Source organism: Lichenostomus cassidix, chromosome 8 (assembly GCF_008360975.1).
Source record: "Lichenostomus cassidix isolate B80296 chromosome 8, HeHo_3.0, whole genome shotgun sequence".
In the NCBI taxonomy this organism is placed as follows: domain Eukaryota; kingdom Metazoa; phylum Chordata; class Aves; order Passeriformes; family Meliphagidae; genus Lichenostomus; species Lichenostomus cassidix.
In genome coordinates this window covers 16,376,123-16,391,361 of record NC_139489.1, presented here as the reverse complement: position 1 = coordinate 16,391,361, position 15,239 = coordinate 16,376,123, and the positions used below count along the sequence as shown (strand labels likewise).

The 15,239-nt window shown below is 37.6% G+C and overlaps 1 protein-coding gene across 6 annotated transcripts in view; it reads left to right on the top strand.

Moving 5' to 3' along the window:
* Positions 1–15,239, top strand: part of BCAR3 (BCAR3 adaptor protein, NSP family member) — a 94,413-nt gene that overhangs the window by 21,088 nt on the left and 58,086 nt on the right. The window contains exon 1 of one of the 6 annotated variants that reach the window (XM_085068092.1): positions 941–959. The exons of the other annotated variants lie outside the window; for them this stretch is intronic. The gene's annotated coding sequence lies outside the window, so the exon portion shown is untranslated. Of the gene's footprint in view, positions 1–940; positions 960–15,239 lie in introns of those variants that run through there. 6 annotated transcript variants of the gene reach the window in all.

Here is a 15,239-nt window from a genome sequence, read left to right as displayed (position 1 = left end):
GTTGAATAAGATTGTGTGAAAACTAACTGCTGCTTCTGTTTTAGAATTTCAGATTAATAATTAAAAACATGTTGATGTTATGAAATGGAGAAAGTTGCATTCCTCTATGTAAGGAAAATAAATGGAACCACTGTCTTAGTTGTTTCTTGTAAGCTACAGGTGATAAGTATTAACATCCCACCAACTGAAAACACCTGATTTGAAGTCTGACATAAAGATAAAGTAGCTTGATGTCTGTGGCATTTTTTTGAAATGTCTGGCATGAAAATCTGCTGTGTGGCTGCTGCATTGCTGAGTCAGTATGTATTTAACTCCTGATGGGTACTTTGTAGACTCTTTACCTTTACACAAACATTGGCCAGAACAGCATATGCAAGGTGAGCAGTGTTTTGTACTTGTTTCTCTGTAGTTTGCAACAGATCTGCTAAATGTTGGATTGACATAAAAATCCATATTAGAAGTATCCCTACAGTGCCTAGAGAGCCAACAATATTTATGCTAACAGTTTATTTTCAAAGAATTCAATATCCTTACATCCTTCACAACAATTTGTTAAAATTATATCACAAATGTTTTGGGCTTAAAACAATTTGAACAAGGAAACATGAAGCAAATCAGGGACTCAAACAAATGAATTAGAGCATTGATAGCCTGTTCAGCATATTACGTGATACTGCATATTCCTAATAGCTCTGTCTGCTCTGAGCTATTCTGGTAAAACCACTCCTCTAGGTTCAGGCTGAACAGCATGTGTAATGTCTGTGACAGTTTGAGCCTTGGAGATGGAATTGGTTGAACAGAGTAGTCTATTCACATAAATGTAGGGGATTCATTCACATGGAAATCATTCCTGGCACAGTTGAAACAAAGTATGAGTGAAAGAGGAAACAAAAAGGAGCCACAGCGAGCTGCACTCCCAGCACCAGTAAATCAGCAGAGCTTCATTGTTCACGATAAATGTAAGTTACTTTACATCACATCAGTCTCACCCACAGTTTTAAGAGGTAGTGGTGACACATAGTCCTACAGTAGGAGTTTGCTTTAGATTAATTTGAAATGTGATTTTCAGCTCTATGTGGAAACCATATTATGCCAGTAAAACAGCAGCCTTAAAAGTGAAATAATTTTCACCTTCTTTAAAAACCCATAGGTGTTTTTCTGTAGTACTGAAAAGTTGGATGAGACTAGTTTAAATCAGAAAAGGGTAGAAGAGCTAGCTAGTACCAGGAAAACCTAGCATGATACCTAGGAAATCCATATTTTTCTGAATTTTTGTATCAGATGGGCTTCCACTAGGAGGAGTTGTCATCATATCCTTACTCCATGAGATTATCAGACTTGTGATTTAATTTAACTCATTTGATGAAAATGTGATAGTTCACAATGTAACTATAAACAATCTATAAAGTTCACCTATGTCTACCTATCTTGTAGTACACAACTGCTAATTGGTAGCAAAATAAATATGAAAAGAAGCTTGTAGCTTATCATGTTAACAAACTTTTGTTATTTGCATTATGGCAAAAATTGAGTGCATTTCTTAGAGATTACAATTAATTTTCAATTTCAAGTTCTCCTTAGAACTTTGAAAATTTCAGAGTTTAAAATTATGTTTTAATAGTCAGAGTTAGGGGAAAAGCTTAACATTAAATGCCTAGAAAGTCCAAGAAAGAAGAGTAAAAAACCTCATATGTATACAGTCTTGGGTTTGGGGGTTTTTTTAGATTTTTTTCTTCAACAGTTATGTTGCAAATACTGATTATGACTTTAAAATATGGTGGTTTAGAAGTTCCAGATTCTTTCATTTGTATTCTTTCATTTATGTTATAAATTCAATGTAATAGATACACTGCTTGAGTTTAAGTGCTTGTTTTGATCTGTTTGCCAATCAAGTGTTGCAAGATAGTGGTATATTTGGTGGTACACAGTTTTGCTTTGTTTTTCCTACTGTTTTCCTGTACTCATCTCTTTTCATCAAATCATGCAATATGATTCTAGTAAAATGTGTGGTTTGGTCACTTTTCTGCAATATAGCTTTTGCATAGACTCCCATGGGATAAAGAGATAGAGACCTTAATCAAACCTGTTGTTCCATTAAGAGAGAAAGGGACTGTTTAAAAATATGTCAAGTTGGTATGCTTAAAAGACATTCAGATTGTTCTAGAGAAAAAAAAACCCCAGATTTTAACCTCTTGGATATCACAAACCAGAATTGAAATTTTCCATGCAGCTTTATCATTTCTCTTATTCAAGGGCCTTTTTTGCACTGAATCAAAAAGCTACAGTGACTTAAAGGGCTGCCACTCCCCAGAGAATTACCAATGCCTTTACTGTAGTTGTTCCTAGAACACAGCTGGTAAAAGTAAGGAAGTCTGTGTCTCACTTGCTTTATTTTGCAGTCCAGGATACATTAAAGAGTTTATGTTAACTTGCACACTCTGTTCCGAATGGCAGAGGAGTCCATAACTTGTAGCAGGATTTGACTGAACACTTAATGTCTCAAATCTTCACTTTTGCTATTTAAGCACCTCCTTGTCATTGCTTGCTTTGTGGCAGCACAAGCTTTTTTGTGGGTGTACAGTGAAGGAAAGAAGACACCTGAGTTGACTTGAAATAACAGCTCCTTCCTCTGGGTCATTTTCTCTGCCAAGTGAAGTCTCTGATCCCCTACACTGCGCAGTCAAGCAAATGCTAGTGCTGGCACAGCAAAGAAATCAGTGTGAGAGAGAAACGAGCACTATCAGCTGGAGGCTGGTAGTAAATAGTAGCTACATAAATTGGCTTCAGCAGTGTCAGCACCAAACACATAAACACAGCTGAAAGCAACTGAAAACTAAGGGTTGTGATGTACTGTGTAGTGCCAGCAGCATGGTCTGCACTGTGCAAATGCACAGTGCCTGTGGAGTGAATCACAGAATATACTGAGTTGGAAAGGGAGCCACAAGAATCACTGAGTCCAACTGCTGGCCCTGCACAGCACCATCCCCAAGAGTCACACCGTGTACCTGAGAGCATTGTACAAATGCTTCTTGAACTCTGCCAGGCTGGTGCTGTGACCACATCCCTGCAGAGCCTGTTCCAGTGCACAATCACTCTCTGGGTGACAAACATAAACCTCCCCTTTCACAATTCCAGGCCATTTGCACAGGTCTTGTCCCTAGTCACCACAGAGCAGAGATCAGTGTCTGCCCCTCCTCTTCCCCTCACAAGGAAATTGTAACTGAGATGAGGTCTCTAGTCAGTCTCCTCCTTTCTAGGCTGAACAGACCAAGTGATCTCAGCAACTCCTCATAGGGCTTCCTGTCCAGAGCCTTCACCATCCTCATGGCCCTCCTTTGGACACTCTCTAACAGTTCAATGTCTTTTTTATATTGTGACACCCAAAACTGCCCCAGGACTCGAGGTGAGGCTGCCCCAGTGCAGAGCAGAGTGGGACAATCCCCTCCCCTGCCCAGCTGGTGATGCTGCGCCTGATGCCCCTCAGGACACAGTTGGCTTCTGTAGAGATGAAACAAGCTTTAAAGTCATTGACTGATATCTTCTGACTTTCCCACTCTGCATTTAGTATTTCTTTTACAAAACAGTTATCTTTTGAGATTTTGCCAAAATAGAGAAATTTTCTGTCTTAAGCTGTAAATCTGTGTCTTTTGGAAAATTAACTGTACTGCTTGCAACATGTCTCACACTTGGCAAATTGTTCAAAGAAGATAGAGGAGAAATAGAATTATGACCTGGGCTTCAAAAGAAGAGGTAGCTCTTTAGTATTAAGATGGTAAAACCTCTGAGAGGTGGCATCACAAGCTTCATGACCACTTCCAACTTTTTTAGTTTTTCATTTTACAATGTTCAGAATCTGGCACTCCAATTGCATTTCTGTCACTCGAACATGCATTACAAAACAATATTCCTGTATGAATTTCTTAGTTAAGCATAAATAGTTGTGATCAGTAAAGGTGACAGACCTTTGATCAATGTTATTACTCAGTGCCACAACGCAGAACCTGAGGTGTACAGGATGTATGGGAAGGTCAGATTTATTGAGGCTGTAATATAGAGGGTTTGTTGATTTCAGTAATGACAGAAAAAGATAAAGGTACACATCTGAAATTTAAATACATCAGAGTTTATCTGAAAACAAAACTGGTGGACCTTTCATTCAATTTAGGAAAGCATGCCAAATTCAAGTGATTAAAAGCCTTGAGAAAACTTACTTGGGCAGGTGTCCAGTAAATCAATTTATCCTAATAAATTATTTTGTCACAGCAGGAGGCTAGTTTTAATTTGGAAGCGCAGTCCAAGTCAATTTTGCTGAAACAGAAAAGGCACAATACGGGAAATGACTTTCCAGATGAGATGAAATTGCTGGCTCTGCTGACTCACATGAGTAATTTTGTTGGGGACAGGATTACACCATGATATGTGGCTTGATCCTTATCATATTACTGCCCGAATCCCAAAGGGAGACTGAAAAAGAAGCGTGAATTACTGTGCCTGGGATACTTACTATAATCACACAGTGATTTGGAGTTACTCAATCCTGGTACCTTTGTCAAACACACATACACGCTTTTTAAAAATTACAGTGAGGGCAATTTGACAAAACCTTAGCTGAAGTAAGAATCTGATATTACATATCACTTACCTTGTGTTTGGAGTATAACAAGCCAATGTCAGCAGCGGCATCTTTTAATGGTTCTGGGGTACTGTGATAGAGGAAAGAAGTAATGAATTATCAGTATAGTAAAGCATTGTAGTGTGAACTATTTGATTTAAAAGCTACGTATAAAACACCTTTCCCTATGTGTTTGAGTCACCTGTGCCCCAATATGCATGACTGCAACTGTGAGAGAATGCAGGAAAACACTCCAAAAGTAAAAGTAAGTTCAATTCAGTAGATCAGAGAACCACGCTAGGAATCTGCCATTACTAATCATTTCATAATGTTTTAGCAGTAACTTGATTTCATAAAAGCCTCTGAACAGGTGGTGTTCAGAAATACAATGATACAAACCTAGGTTGGATATAAATTGTTTCTTTTTATGTGAAAAGCCGTGAAATGGTATAAATTATGTGGATAGTACTGCAAGAGCTTCCACGTATTAAGAGAATATTGCTCTGTGGAAATTCTGGGATTCCTTTCATGCTTAGTGCAGAGTTTTTCTTTGTTCAGGGATGTTAAGTGTGATGACTTTCTAGCAATTACTGTATTTTTTAAATTTTCATGTACTAATACAGAATCTTAAGTATTCACAATTAAATATAAAATTTGTAGTCTTAAAAATATATTCTTAGTGAAGATGTTAAACAGTTTTGAAAACAAGCTTCTTTATGACAACAAACTTGAATTCCCTTACTTTAAAATGTACTAATCAGAAAAGAGCTATTTGTCCATGGTTTTATTTATGCTTTAACCAATTAGCTGTGTTTTCCCTTTTATCTCTCTGAGAATCATTTGCCTCTCACGATGACCATCTTGCAATCTGAAAGTACCTGTTTAAAGCAAGCCAATAAATGAAAGATGTCAGTTGCTGAGCTTGTCCTCGCCTCCCATAAGAATGTTCTCTGTGGCTTTAACATTCCTCACAGAAATTCTTTTGTGGTGTGTAAATTAAATGTGTTGATTTTCTGGTCAATGTTACTCCACAAGATGCTCTTAGTTACTGTAATGCTACTGTTCTTTAGATGTATACTCATCATCCATAGCCTGCAATGTTTTCACAATAATGAAAAACCTGCAATAAAGCAAATAAGATAATAGAGTATTACAATGGGCAAAAGTGGGATTTCACAATGTGACTTGCAAATTAGCAGGTTTATTCTTTAGGAGACTATGAAGTGACAAATTCCAGAATTACAGCTTCCACAGTGTAATGGTGAATGTGTCTCTTAAATTTTTAAGATTTTTTTTTTCCAAGGTTGAGCACTGAGGCAGAATTCATAGAGGCTTCCAAAACAATGTCTGGTCCAAAATATTGTGTGTATTAGTTGCTGTTCTAACTGAAATGCTTTTAAAATGTTTCTAGGAATGTACTGTACTTTAACACTGGTAATACTGCTACTGTGGCCTACCTTTCTGCAGAACAGTATTTTTAGGTTTGCAATTTTTATTTAAAAAAAAAACAAAACAAAAAAAAACCACACCACAAACTTCAAAGCTTTTCTGGTGTTCCAGGAGTTATGAAAATGCTAAATGGCTTTCCCATCTGACAAAAAGCAACACAGACTTTGCTGACATTTAATGTGAAGCAGTTAGTTACTTGGCTAACAGTCCAGGTTTTACATTCTCTTGGTCAAGATAAGACTTTTGGACCACATGTAGTAATTGGATATTCATAAAATGTGTTTAGCTACTTAAGTTTTCAGAGGAAACTAGAACTGATTGTGTACAAGTAGGTTAGTGTGTTTCCTTAATGTTGTCTGACAAATTCAACATTGGTTTAACAATTACACAAATTCTAGAGCTCATAGATTTGATTGTCTTAAAATATGGATGTAATTATGACATTTTTGTAACTGCTACTGTGAACAGATTAGGAAATTATTTCAGTTGATGATTGCAGTGAAACTGGATGTGTTTCAATTGGTATCTGTTTTCTTGTGCATTGGGACTGCATTTCGTAACCTTTTCAGGTACTGGATTGTGGAATGTATTGTTGTTGTCAATGTAGCACTGTTTTTCAGAGGAAAGGACTGTTCAAACTGTCATTCACATGGTAAATTGATTGGTAGATAGTTATGCAACATTTCAGTTAACTCACCAGAATGTTCCAGCTCATGATTGTTCAGCTTCAGATATGTTGAGCTACATCAAATCTTGATGTATTGCTTGATGACTTCAGTGAATACGAATTTGAGTCAAAAATTTTCTTTCTAAACTGGTGTGGATATTGTTTTTTCATTTGTCCTCCAGACACAGATTTTGCAAAGTGACAGCGTGATGCCATTTGGATTTTGGTTTTTTTCTTTTTGGTAGTTAATTGCTAGACCTCTTTAAGCTAAATTCTAGTAAAACTGGTGCTGGTTAATATTTTCATGGGCATTTACCTTGAGCAATGTTTCCATTCACTGTTGGGTTTTGGCTAATGATAATTAAATGTATAATTGAATTATATGCTTGAGAAAAATAGAGACACACTGATCTCCAAGTTCTGTTTTCACCAGGATATTTGCATCCTCAATAGCTTTCCCTGTTGTATTAAGGATTTCTGGGAACGTTGAAAACAGATCAGCTCAGTCAGTCATACATGAGAGTGCAGACTGGTTTGTTTTCACAGTAGGGACTAATGGTTGTTATCTGGTCTCCAACCTATTATGACATGGTTTTGTTTTGTGTCTGTCTTTGACAGAATGCTGTGTCTAGGAGCAAAGTGCCTAATCAGTTACATTGAAATGCTTGTTTTCCAGCACTGAACTTTACTGTAGTTCAACAGTAGAGAAAACTTTTCAAATTTTCTATTCTATTAAATGCTAATGTCTTACTAATGTACTTACTGGAACAGAGCAAAAGCTATTTTATTCTGTTTGCTGTTACTTTGAGCTTTAGACGCCAGCATTGTATTTGGTGCTGGTTCAAGAGTTACCAGAGAGTGCTTCAAGTGATAAGCCTCATAATATGTAAGCATTTTCACAGAGTTAACAGTGAAATTAAGTTTTGGGAACTTTTGTGAAAACATTTTCTGTTTTCTAAAATTTTATCTTGGTTCTGAAACTACTTTGAACAGGACATGTCTCAGTACACTAAATTTGGATTCATCCTGTCTAACTACTTGGGCTGTGTTTCCACAGTAATTAATACCCAGATCCGTGCATTGACATAATCTGTGCATTGACATAATGCCCAGCAACACATTAGAGCTGGATGAAACATGTGCACATGATCACATATCTGTTGAATTAGGCAGAGTACATAATACGAAGTTCACTAGCTTGATGCTCCTATGCCACGTTTATGGCAGCCAGTGATAAACAGTGACTAGGATAACTGATTTGTGAGCAGCATTAGCTAATCAGTAGGAAAATAAACATTCAAAATTGTTAAACCACTTCAGCCCAGCAGAATAAATTTAATAGTGGATCAGTAATTTGAATAATGGGGCTCTGAATAATTTTTTGATCAGTATCAGAAGACTTAAGGGCTCCTGTGCTGTTGACTCTTGACCTTAATTGAAGCTGTTTCCAAAATGTCAGCCTAAGCAGTCTGTGTCCTTTTCATCTTTCCTTAGCTGCTTTTCCCCATCTCTCTATCATTCTTTTTGTTGTCCGTAAAACTATCCTGCAGCTGCATGCTGAACCCATTGGGAAGTATGTCTAGCTGAAAAACAACCTTGTTTTCCTCTCCTCTCCATCCACATCAGGTCCCCAAGCCAATTCACTGTTCAGCTACACAGCACTTGTAGAAGCATCAATGGCCATGGAAGATGCAGCAGAGCTGAGCCCTGGTGGCTGAAACAGCCTTGCTGCCCAAACTCAAGCCACAGTTGAAGGTGTTAAGTGGGAGGCAAGTCACTCTCTGCTCCCTCTACTATTGGAAAGATATGGATGAATTCAGCAGATAATTCTGTTCACTGCCTGATGTAGGTGTCTATATTTTTTGTTGATTGTAGAGGTATACCTCTGCAATTAATTAATTTGGAATTAATTTGGCCCTAAAAGCTAAAACTGTAGTTGTTCTGGAATATTTAATCTCTTCTTTTGAGTGCAGCCTTACAAATTTCAAGTAAGCATTTGTTTCTTTCTATCTTAATATTGTTGATCTCCAATATCTGCTTAGGGTTTACCATGACATTTCATTTCCTTGCAAATCAAAGTATTCAAGTGGAAAAGTGTTTCCAGTTTCTGAAGATTTTCTTCCTAAGTGCAAAATTGTTACCCATTGTAAACATACTTCCTACCACTGTTCCATGAACAGAAGACCATGCGGCTGTGTACAGAGCCAAACTAATAGTTTCTCCAGGATCAGCTAGTGGCAAAGTAGATGTCAAGTGAAAACATGAAAGAGCACAGCAATCCATAGTGATACTTTCCTAGAATGCTTTCTCAGACTCTGAGCATTTAATCTAACAAAAGGTTTCAAAAAGGTATGAATGTGAAGAGACATAAATACTCATTCCACTGTCTTTTTACCTATAACTTGACTTACCTTTTGATGTGCACTGTAGCATATTGTGGATCTTGATGTCCTGCCATCTACACCAGTATCCATTCATGTACTCACCACACGCTGTGACTCCTTTGAGATGTACCTTTTGTGTTTTGTACCAGGGAAATTGTAAAGTCAGGGAGTGAGGCCTGCAACATGCCTGGGCTTGTCACAGTGTGGAATCAAGATGCATCCAAAATTTGGGTGCTAGCACTTCTAAGAAAAGCAAAAAATATGGGCTATGCTTATAGGAATGTTCTCAGCGGCTATCTAGCACCTTTTTGAAATATTTGTTCGGCATCTTAGAAAAGTCAGGAAATTACATACCTTGTTCTAGAAGAGGGTTTTTCTGGTATGACAAAAAAGGGTGACAAATTAGGTGTAATCTGACCCCTGTATTACTCAGAAAGGCCTTCCTACCCTGAGCATGAGGCATTGCACTCTGCCCTGTGACAATCAGCAGTTCAAGACACATCTTGACAGCCACAGCCCAGTATTTGTCGAGTAGTGCTTCTGGAAGGAACTGTGGTTTCCTCAGTATCCTCCAATACAACTAAAGCAGGGTTTGATGGTATGTGGGATTGGACCAGAGGGTTATTTAATCATATTGTTTTATGTTTGTTGTATTTAATCTCATTTACCATATTGTGCTACATCTTTTAGGAGTGTGATTCTATTATGATTTCTTATGACCTATAGTAGAAAAATAAATCATGCTTCAGATGTGTTGAGGAATCCCATTGCAATGTGACCAGCTCCTTTAGTGCAGTAGAAATGTTACCTATGGAGAGGGAAATGTAAATGTATAAATGAAAATGTCTCTTTTGATACAATTTTTAAAAAGACTTTGGATATTGCGAGACATAAAAGATATTTCTTTTTTTCCTTTTAGAACCGTGCATTCAAATACAGCATTCTATTTGGAAACTTTATATCATTTGGCTATTAAAATATTTGTATACATTTGCATATATTCATTATGCCTGTTTCTATACATCACTGGTTGAGTTATGAGTGGAAGGAAATATAGAAAGCTAAGTGATAAGTTTTTTTAAGGAGATGCTCTAAGAGCTAGAACTTTGTTTTTCCAGTAGCTTCTTTTACTAAGATGAATTCTGAATAATAGCATTTTATGTCATAATGTGATTTCATTAACATCTTGTTTTTCTCTGAGAGGCAAAAGGTATAAAGAGTATTTCCTTTTTGTCTTGTACAGGTTTTCTTAGACAGAAAGTTTTAATAGGATATATGTTTAGATCTATTGTGATTCTTTTTATCATACAAAGAAGGCCAGCCTTACTGTACTTAAAAGAAATACATGCATTGACATAATTTATTGTGGGTAAACAAAAAATAATATGCAACACGTGAATCAGATTGAATGCAATTAACATTCCATAACGTTCTGCTTTTAGATTTTGCATTTAAATTCTTGGAGAACTGTTTCTGCCTATGTTGTATTTTTTGCCATGCTGCAGTAGTATGAAATTAAATATGAAGTGATTTCTTGTCATTATATGGAAGACCTAAGTTGTATGGTATTAAGAAGGAAGCTGAGCAAGCACTACAGAGCCTGACTTATGCTTGGGACAATAGAAATTGAGAAGTCCATCTCCAAAGAAGGCGTAAAATAACTGAGGGACTCTCTCATGTGTTTTCATTAGATGACCATTGTAATTAGCATAAAGCCATGACTGGTTTTGCATTGTCAACCCCAAATATCTTGCCTTTGTCACTCTGAGATAAAGTCCTGTTACAGATTCTGGTGCTTTTGCTCTTTGAAACATTACAAATGCAACCAGAGTGCTTTGGGGTAGTGGTATGTAGTGTCAAACTGTCAGATTCCAACCTTGTGCTAAAGTATGCTAGTAGCTTTGCCAACAGAAGGAGAGAAAGTTGCTTTGAACACTTTGATCTGCATAATAGTTAGAGGTGGCATTGCTACCTGTGTGGTCTATTTTGCTCTCACTGAGAGACACCAGGATTTGGAGTTTTTTGCTATTTCTGTTTGAGAAGGTCAGAAATGTAAATGCTGTCACAGAGTTGTTAACAAACACCTCTGACAGTACCATTTCATCTACTGAAAGTTCCAAATTAGTTTACTGGTGTTTTCTGGAATTCTGTTTATCCTCACCTCTACATCAATTATGTTCTAAATGAAAAACATCTGTCACAGGCAAAGAGAGGCTGTTAACTCTCCTGTATTTGAGACTTTTACAGAAACATGGAAAACCAGAAATTTGCAAGGAAGTCTTAGCTCCACTGTAACAGTTCTACCAAACTAAAAGCAAAGAGAGGAAAACAGACCATCTGGTAAAAAGGGACCCATAAGACCTTGTCCAGCTTCTTTCCAGTTTAAGGTATCATTTACCAAAACTGTTCAATAAAAGAAAACTGGATTTAGTGCCATTTTACCCATGTATTTCAAACTTTTGAAACAGATATGTCTAATCAATGCCAGCACAAGTTGCTTCACATGATTTGCAATATCAAATTGAAAGAGGGGGGAGAGGGACACGACATATTATTGTCACAGAATCTCTGCAATTTATTTTTAAGAATTTTTTTAATTACTAATTATTTTTTGTTCATGGTGATAGTTTTCTTCTATTATAGCTGACAATGACTGACTGTACTTGGGCTTTTTGGCTCCAGCAATGGCTGACACTCGCTGACTCAAAACACATGGGATTCGGTAGCTTTGAGAACTTCTGATAGCTACAGTGATTTTTTTTTTTTTTCAAATACTTCCAAAAGTTTCATTTTATTTCTGAATGATGACTTTAACTAGTGAGCTGCAGATTAGAGGTGTTTAACAATAAACTAATTCCTATTGGAAAACACTGATTTGTGAGAACTATAGATTTTAACCAGTAGTACAGAAAGATCAGTCTTCTGGTATTATATGTACCCAGTCTGTACTTACCTAGGTCTACAAAAACTAAATGTGCCATAGCCAGAAACTCTAGCAAGCCAGAGCATGTTCATGCTTCAGTTTGTCACTGAATGAGCTAAGATTTATATAACTCCTCAAACTCTCTTGCTGTACTACAACATTGTTTGTAGGATGATCAGCTATGGGACATATCTGCTTGAAAGCTTTTCTGAGGCTGGGGATTGCAAGGTTTCTGAACACCGACTCGTAACAGGTAACTCTTTCGGAGTTTCTGAAAGACTGTGTGTTTCCAGACCTAAGACAGATCAAATAGAAAGAGATGATGTTGGTAGTTTTATTATGGAAGTCTGGGTAGGTGCTGACTAAACTTGCCTGTTTCAGTTGGCAGCCAGGGAGGACACTAGGAAGCACAGTTGCCATAGCTCATGGCTTTCAAACTAAATATTGTCAGATTCCAACTGCTGGAGCATTTTTCAATTCCTATTGTCTTTCTTTTTTGCCCTAATGTCTTTGATTGACTTGAAAATTACCAGCAAATAAATTTCTTAGCCAACAGCTATGACCATTAGTTTTTCTATGTGCCATCTCTAGGAGCTGAGGCTCGAGTATAGCATTTAGTTTGTTTGGGTCCTTTTTCTTCTAAGACAAGTTTATAGTAGCAACTTGCTTTGATTGCTGTTTTATCAGGGAATCTACAAGAACTGCTTTGTGAGCAATCTACACACGCCTTGTTCCTCATCATGTGTAGTTGCTTCTGCATTTTATCACTGCAGTTGCAGAACAGTGCTTTTGGAGTAAATGTGTTTTCTCCTGTTTGAGGAAGACTGGAATTCTGACATTTAAACTCCAACTGAAAAGTTTCAATGAATCCGTGTGTATTTTTGGGTTTTTTGTTTCTGTAAGCCAAGCACATTTCAAAATAGTCTCAAGAACTGCCAAGTACACATCTCTGGGCACAATTAGGGCATGCAAGCTATAGCAGTACAGGTCTTGGGACCTTTGTCCCAGTTCTGTTCCTCCTCACTTATATTCACTTCAGAAAGCTGAAGTCAAGGGTGGCCATGGAAGGCCACAGCAGTGCGTGATGCATGGCCAGCGATGGCCAGCACACTGCTGCTTTCTCAATCTCCCCCATGTTGATGTTACGAAGGACAGTGCTGCACTGCTGCTGTGTCTGTGGCATGGTGATACACAGGCAGCATGTGGCCATGTAGATAAACAGATGGCTCAGGGATATGGCAGGTTACCATGGAATGCTGATGGGGAGGGCTTGACAGAGGTGCTGTGCTTCTTTCAGGACATTGGTGCTTCCAGACTTCATTGCACAGCTCAGTAAACTCATTACCAAAGCAGATATAAAGTATGAAAACAACAGACGTTTTGCAGTGAGGAATCTAATCTACCTCAATCTGGTGTAGGTCACAACTAATGGAGACAATGTAGGCAGTCCTGTGAATTTTTTCTTCTTGCAGCTTGTAGGCAAATTCTCTTTAACAGCTTTGCATCAAGTATGTGCAAGGATGGGTTGTGTAAATTGTCAAACATGAAGACAAAGAGCAATTTTCAATTTCACCTGAAGACAAAACTTTAGGAAAAGAATGTAATGACTCATGCAAGAGTAATCACAGTTTAGGCAGGGCTGCCCAGCTACAGTGCCATTACTTAGCACGTAGGCATGCTGCTAAGGAAATTACTGTTCCTTTTCTGCTTCTTAGTCATAAAAAAATGACAAGCACGACACTACTTCCTATGTAACCACAGTGCCTAAAATTTTCCTGAGTTATTAGAATCAGCCAATAGAGACCATCTCATGTGCTAACAGATCAGAGTTTTTGGCATGGCTTTAGATGTCTTTTAATGAACTGTGGTTTCAATAGAGAAGCAAAACATTTGCTTTTATGCAATGACGAAAACAATAGTTCACATTTCTGTAGCATCTTCCAATTGATAAGTTGATAGAGTATTATACAGTCTTCCTCGTGGAAAAATAACTACCACTGTGATGTATGTCACAAAAATGTTACTATGTGTCATACAGGAAGTAAGTGGGTCAGAATACTAGAACTGAATGCAGAATCCAGGTATCTCAACTTCTCTTTCTGTATTCTCACCCTAATGCCATTTTTCTTGCACTAGACGGATTGGTGAGGCATTTTTGTGTCCAAGATGAGATCAGTCTGTTCTTTGGTTCCTTTCCCCTCTCCCTGTTCCTTCCCTCTCTCCCCCAAATATATTTTGAAGAAATATTATGTGTGAAATATCCTATGGGAAATCCCCAGAGGTTGTTACTTGTGGCAGTGAAGTTCTGGAATCTGTCACTGCCTGAAACATTTCTGGTACTTCTCTATCCTCAATATTTTTGACAACTGGCAAGACAAATGCAGAGTGCCATCAGCTAGTCAAGATTTGGTAGCTTTCCTAGTTTACCAGTAGCTCAAACGACAATGCATTTGGCAAAGAATTACAAAAGAGCAGAGTGGGGTTTTGTTGTGCATTTAAGCCTTGTTTTATGTGAAATTAGTTTGAATTTAGATCTTAACTTCAGGGCTCTGCTCGGTGTCAATAGGATGCTACATTTTTCTATATTTTTTGTGGGGAGAAAAATATATAAGTGTAGAAGTCTGTCTGTCAGCATGCCACAAGTAGTGTCCCAGCACCAGTGAATGGATCTTTCTGAAAACTGTTGTCTTTCACATTTACCTCAACTTTTCTGTTTTGGAAGTTGTCGCAAAAGGTGTGTGCCAACATCAACACTGATAATGCTTCCATACTGCTCGTGCCTGCCTTAAGGAACTGAAGTGGTGTTGCTGTGGGAAGAGGAACACCAGTCAGAAATGCTACTGTGAGCTTCCTTTACTTTAGTGTACTCGATAAATTTAGTTTTCTAATCTTCTGTCTCCTTCCCTTACTGAATATTTGAGTACTCTCTGCCTTTATTTTCCTTTCTCTTATTTACACTAAACTTCGTCTTACTTGAGCTTTCTTAGGCAAAGATCCTACTGATACCTATGAAAGCTCCTAGACTTTCCCAAGGATTTTCATCTCCCAGTACCTGTTTCAGCAACTTACATGATGAACCTTGTCTTCATCAGCTAAATGTTTCTTAAGATCTAGCTACACTTCAAATGAAGGTCCAATGTTTTTTCTGGTTTGAATTGCTTCATTTAAAGAAAAAGAAACCCCAACAGTTGCTTGCAAGATATT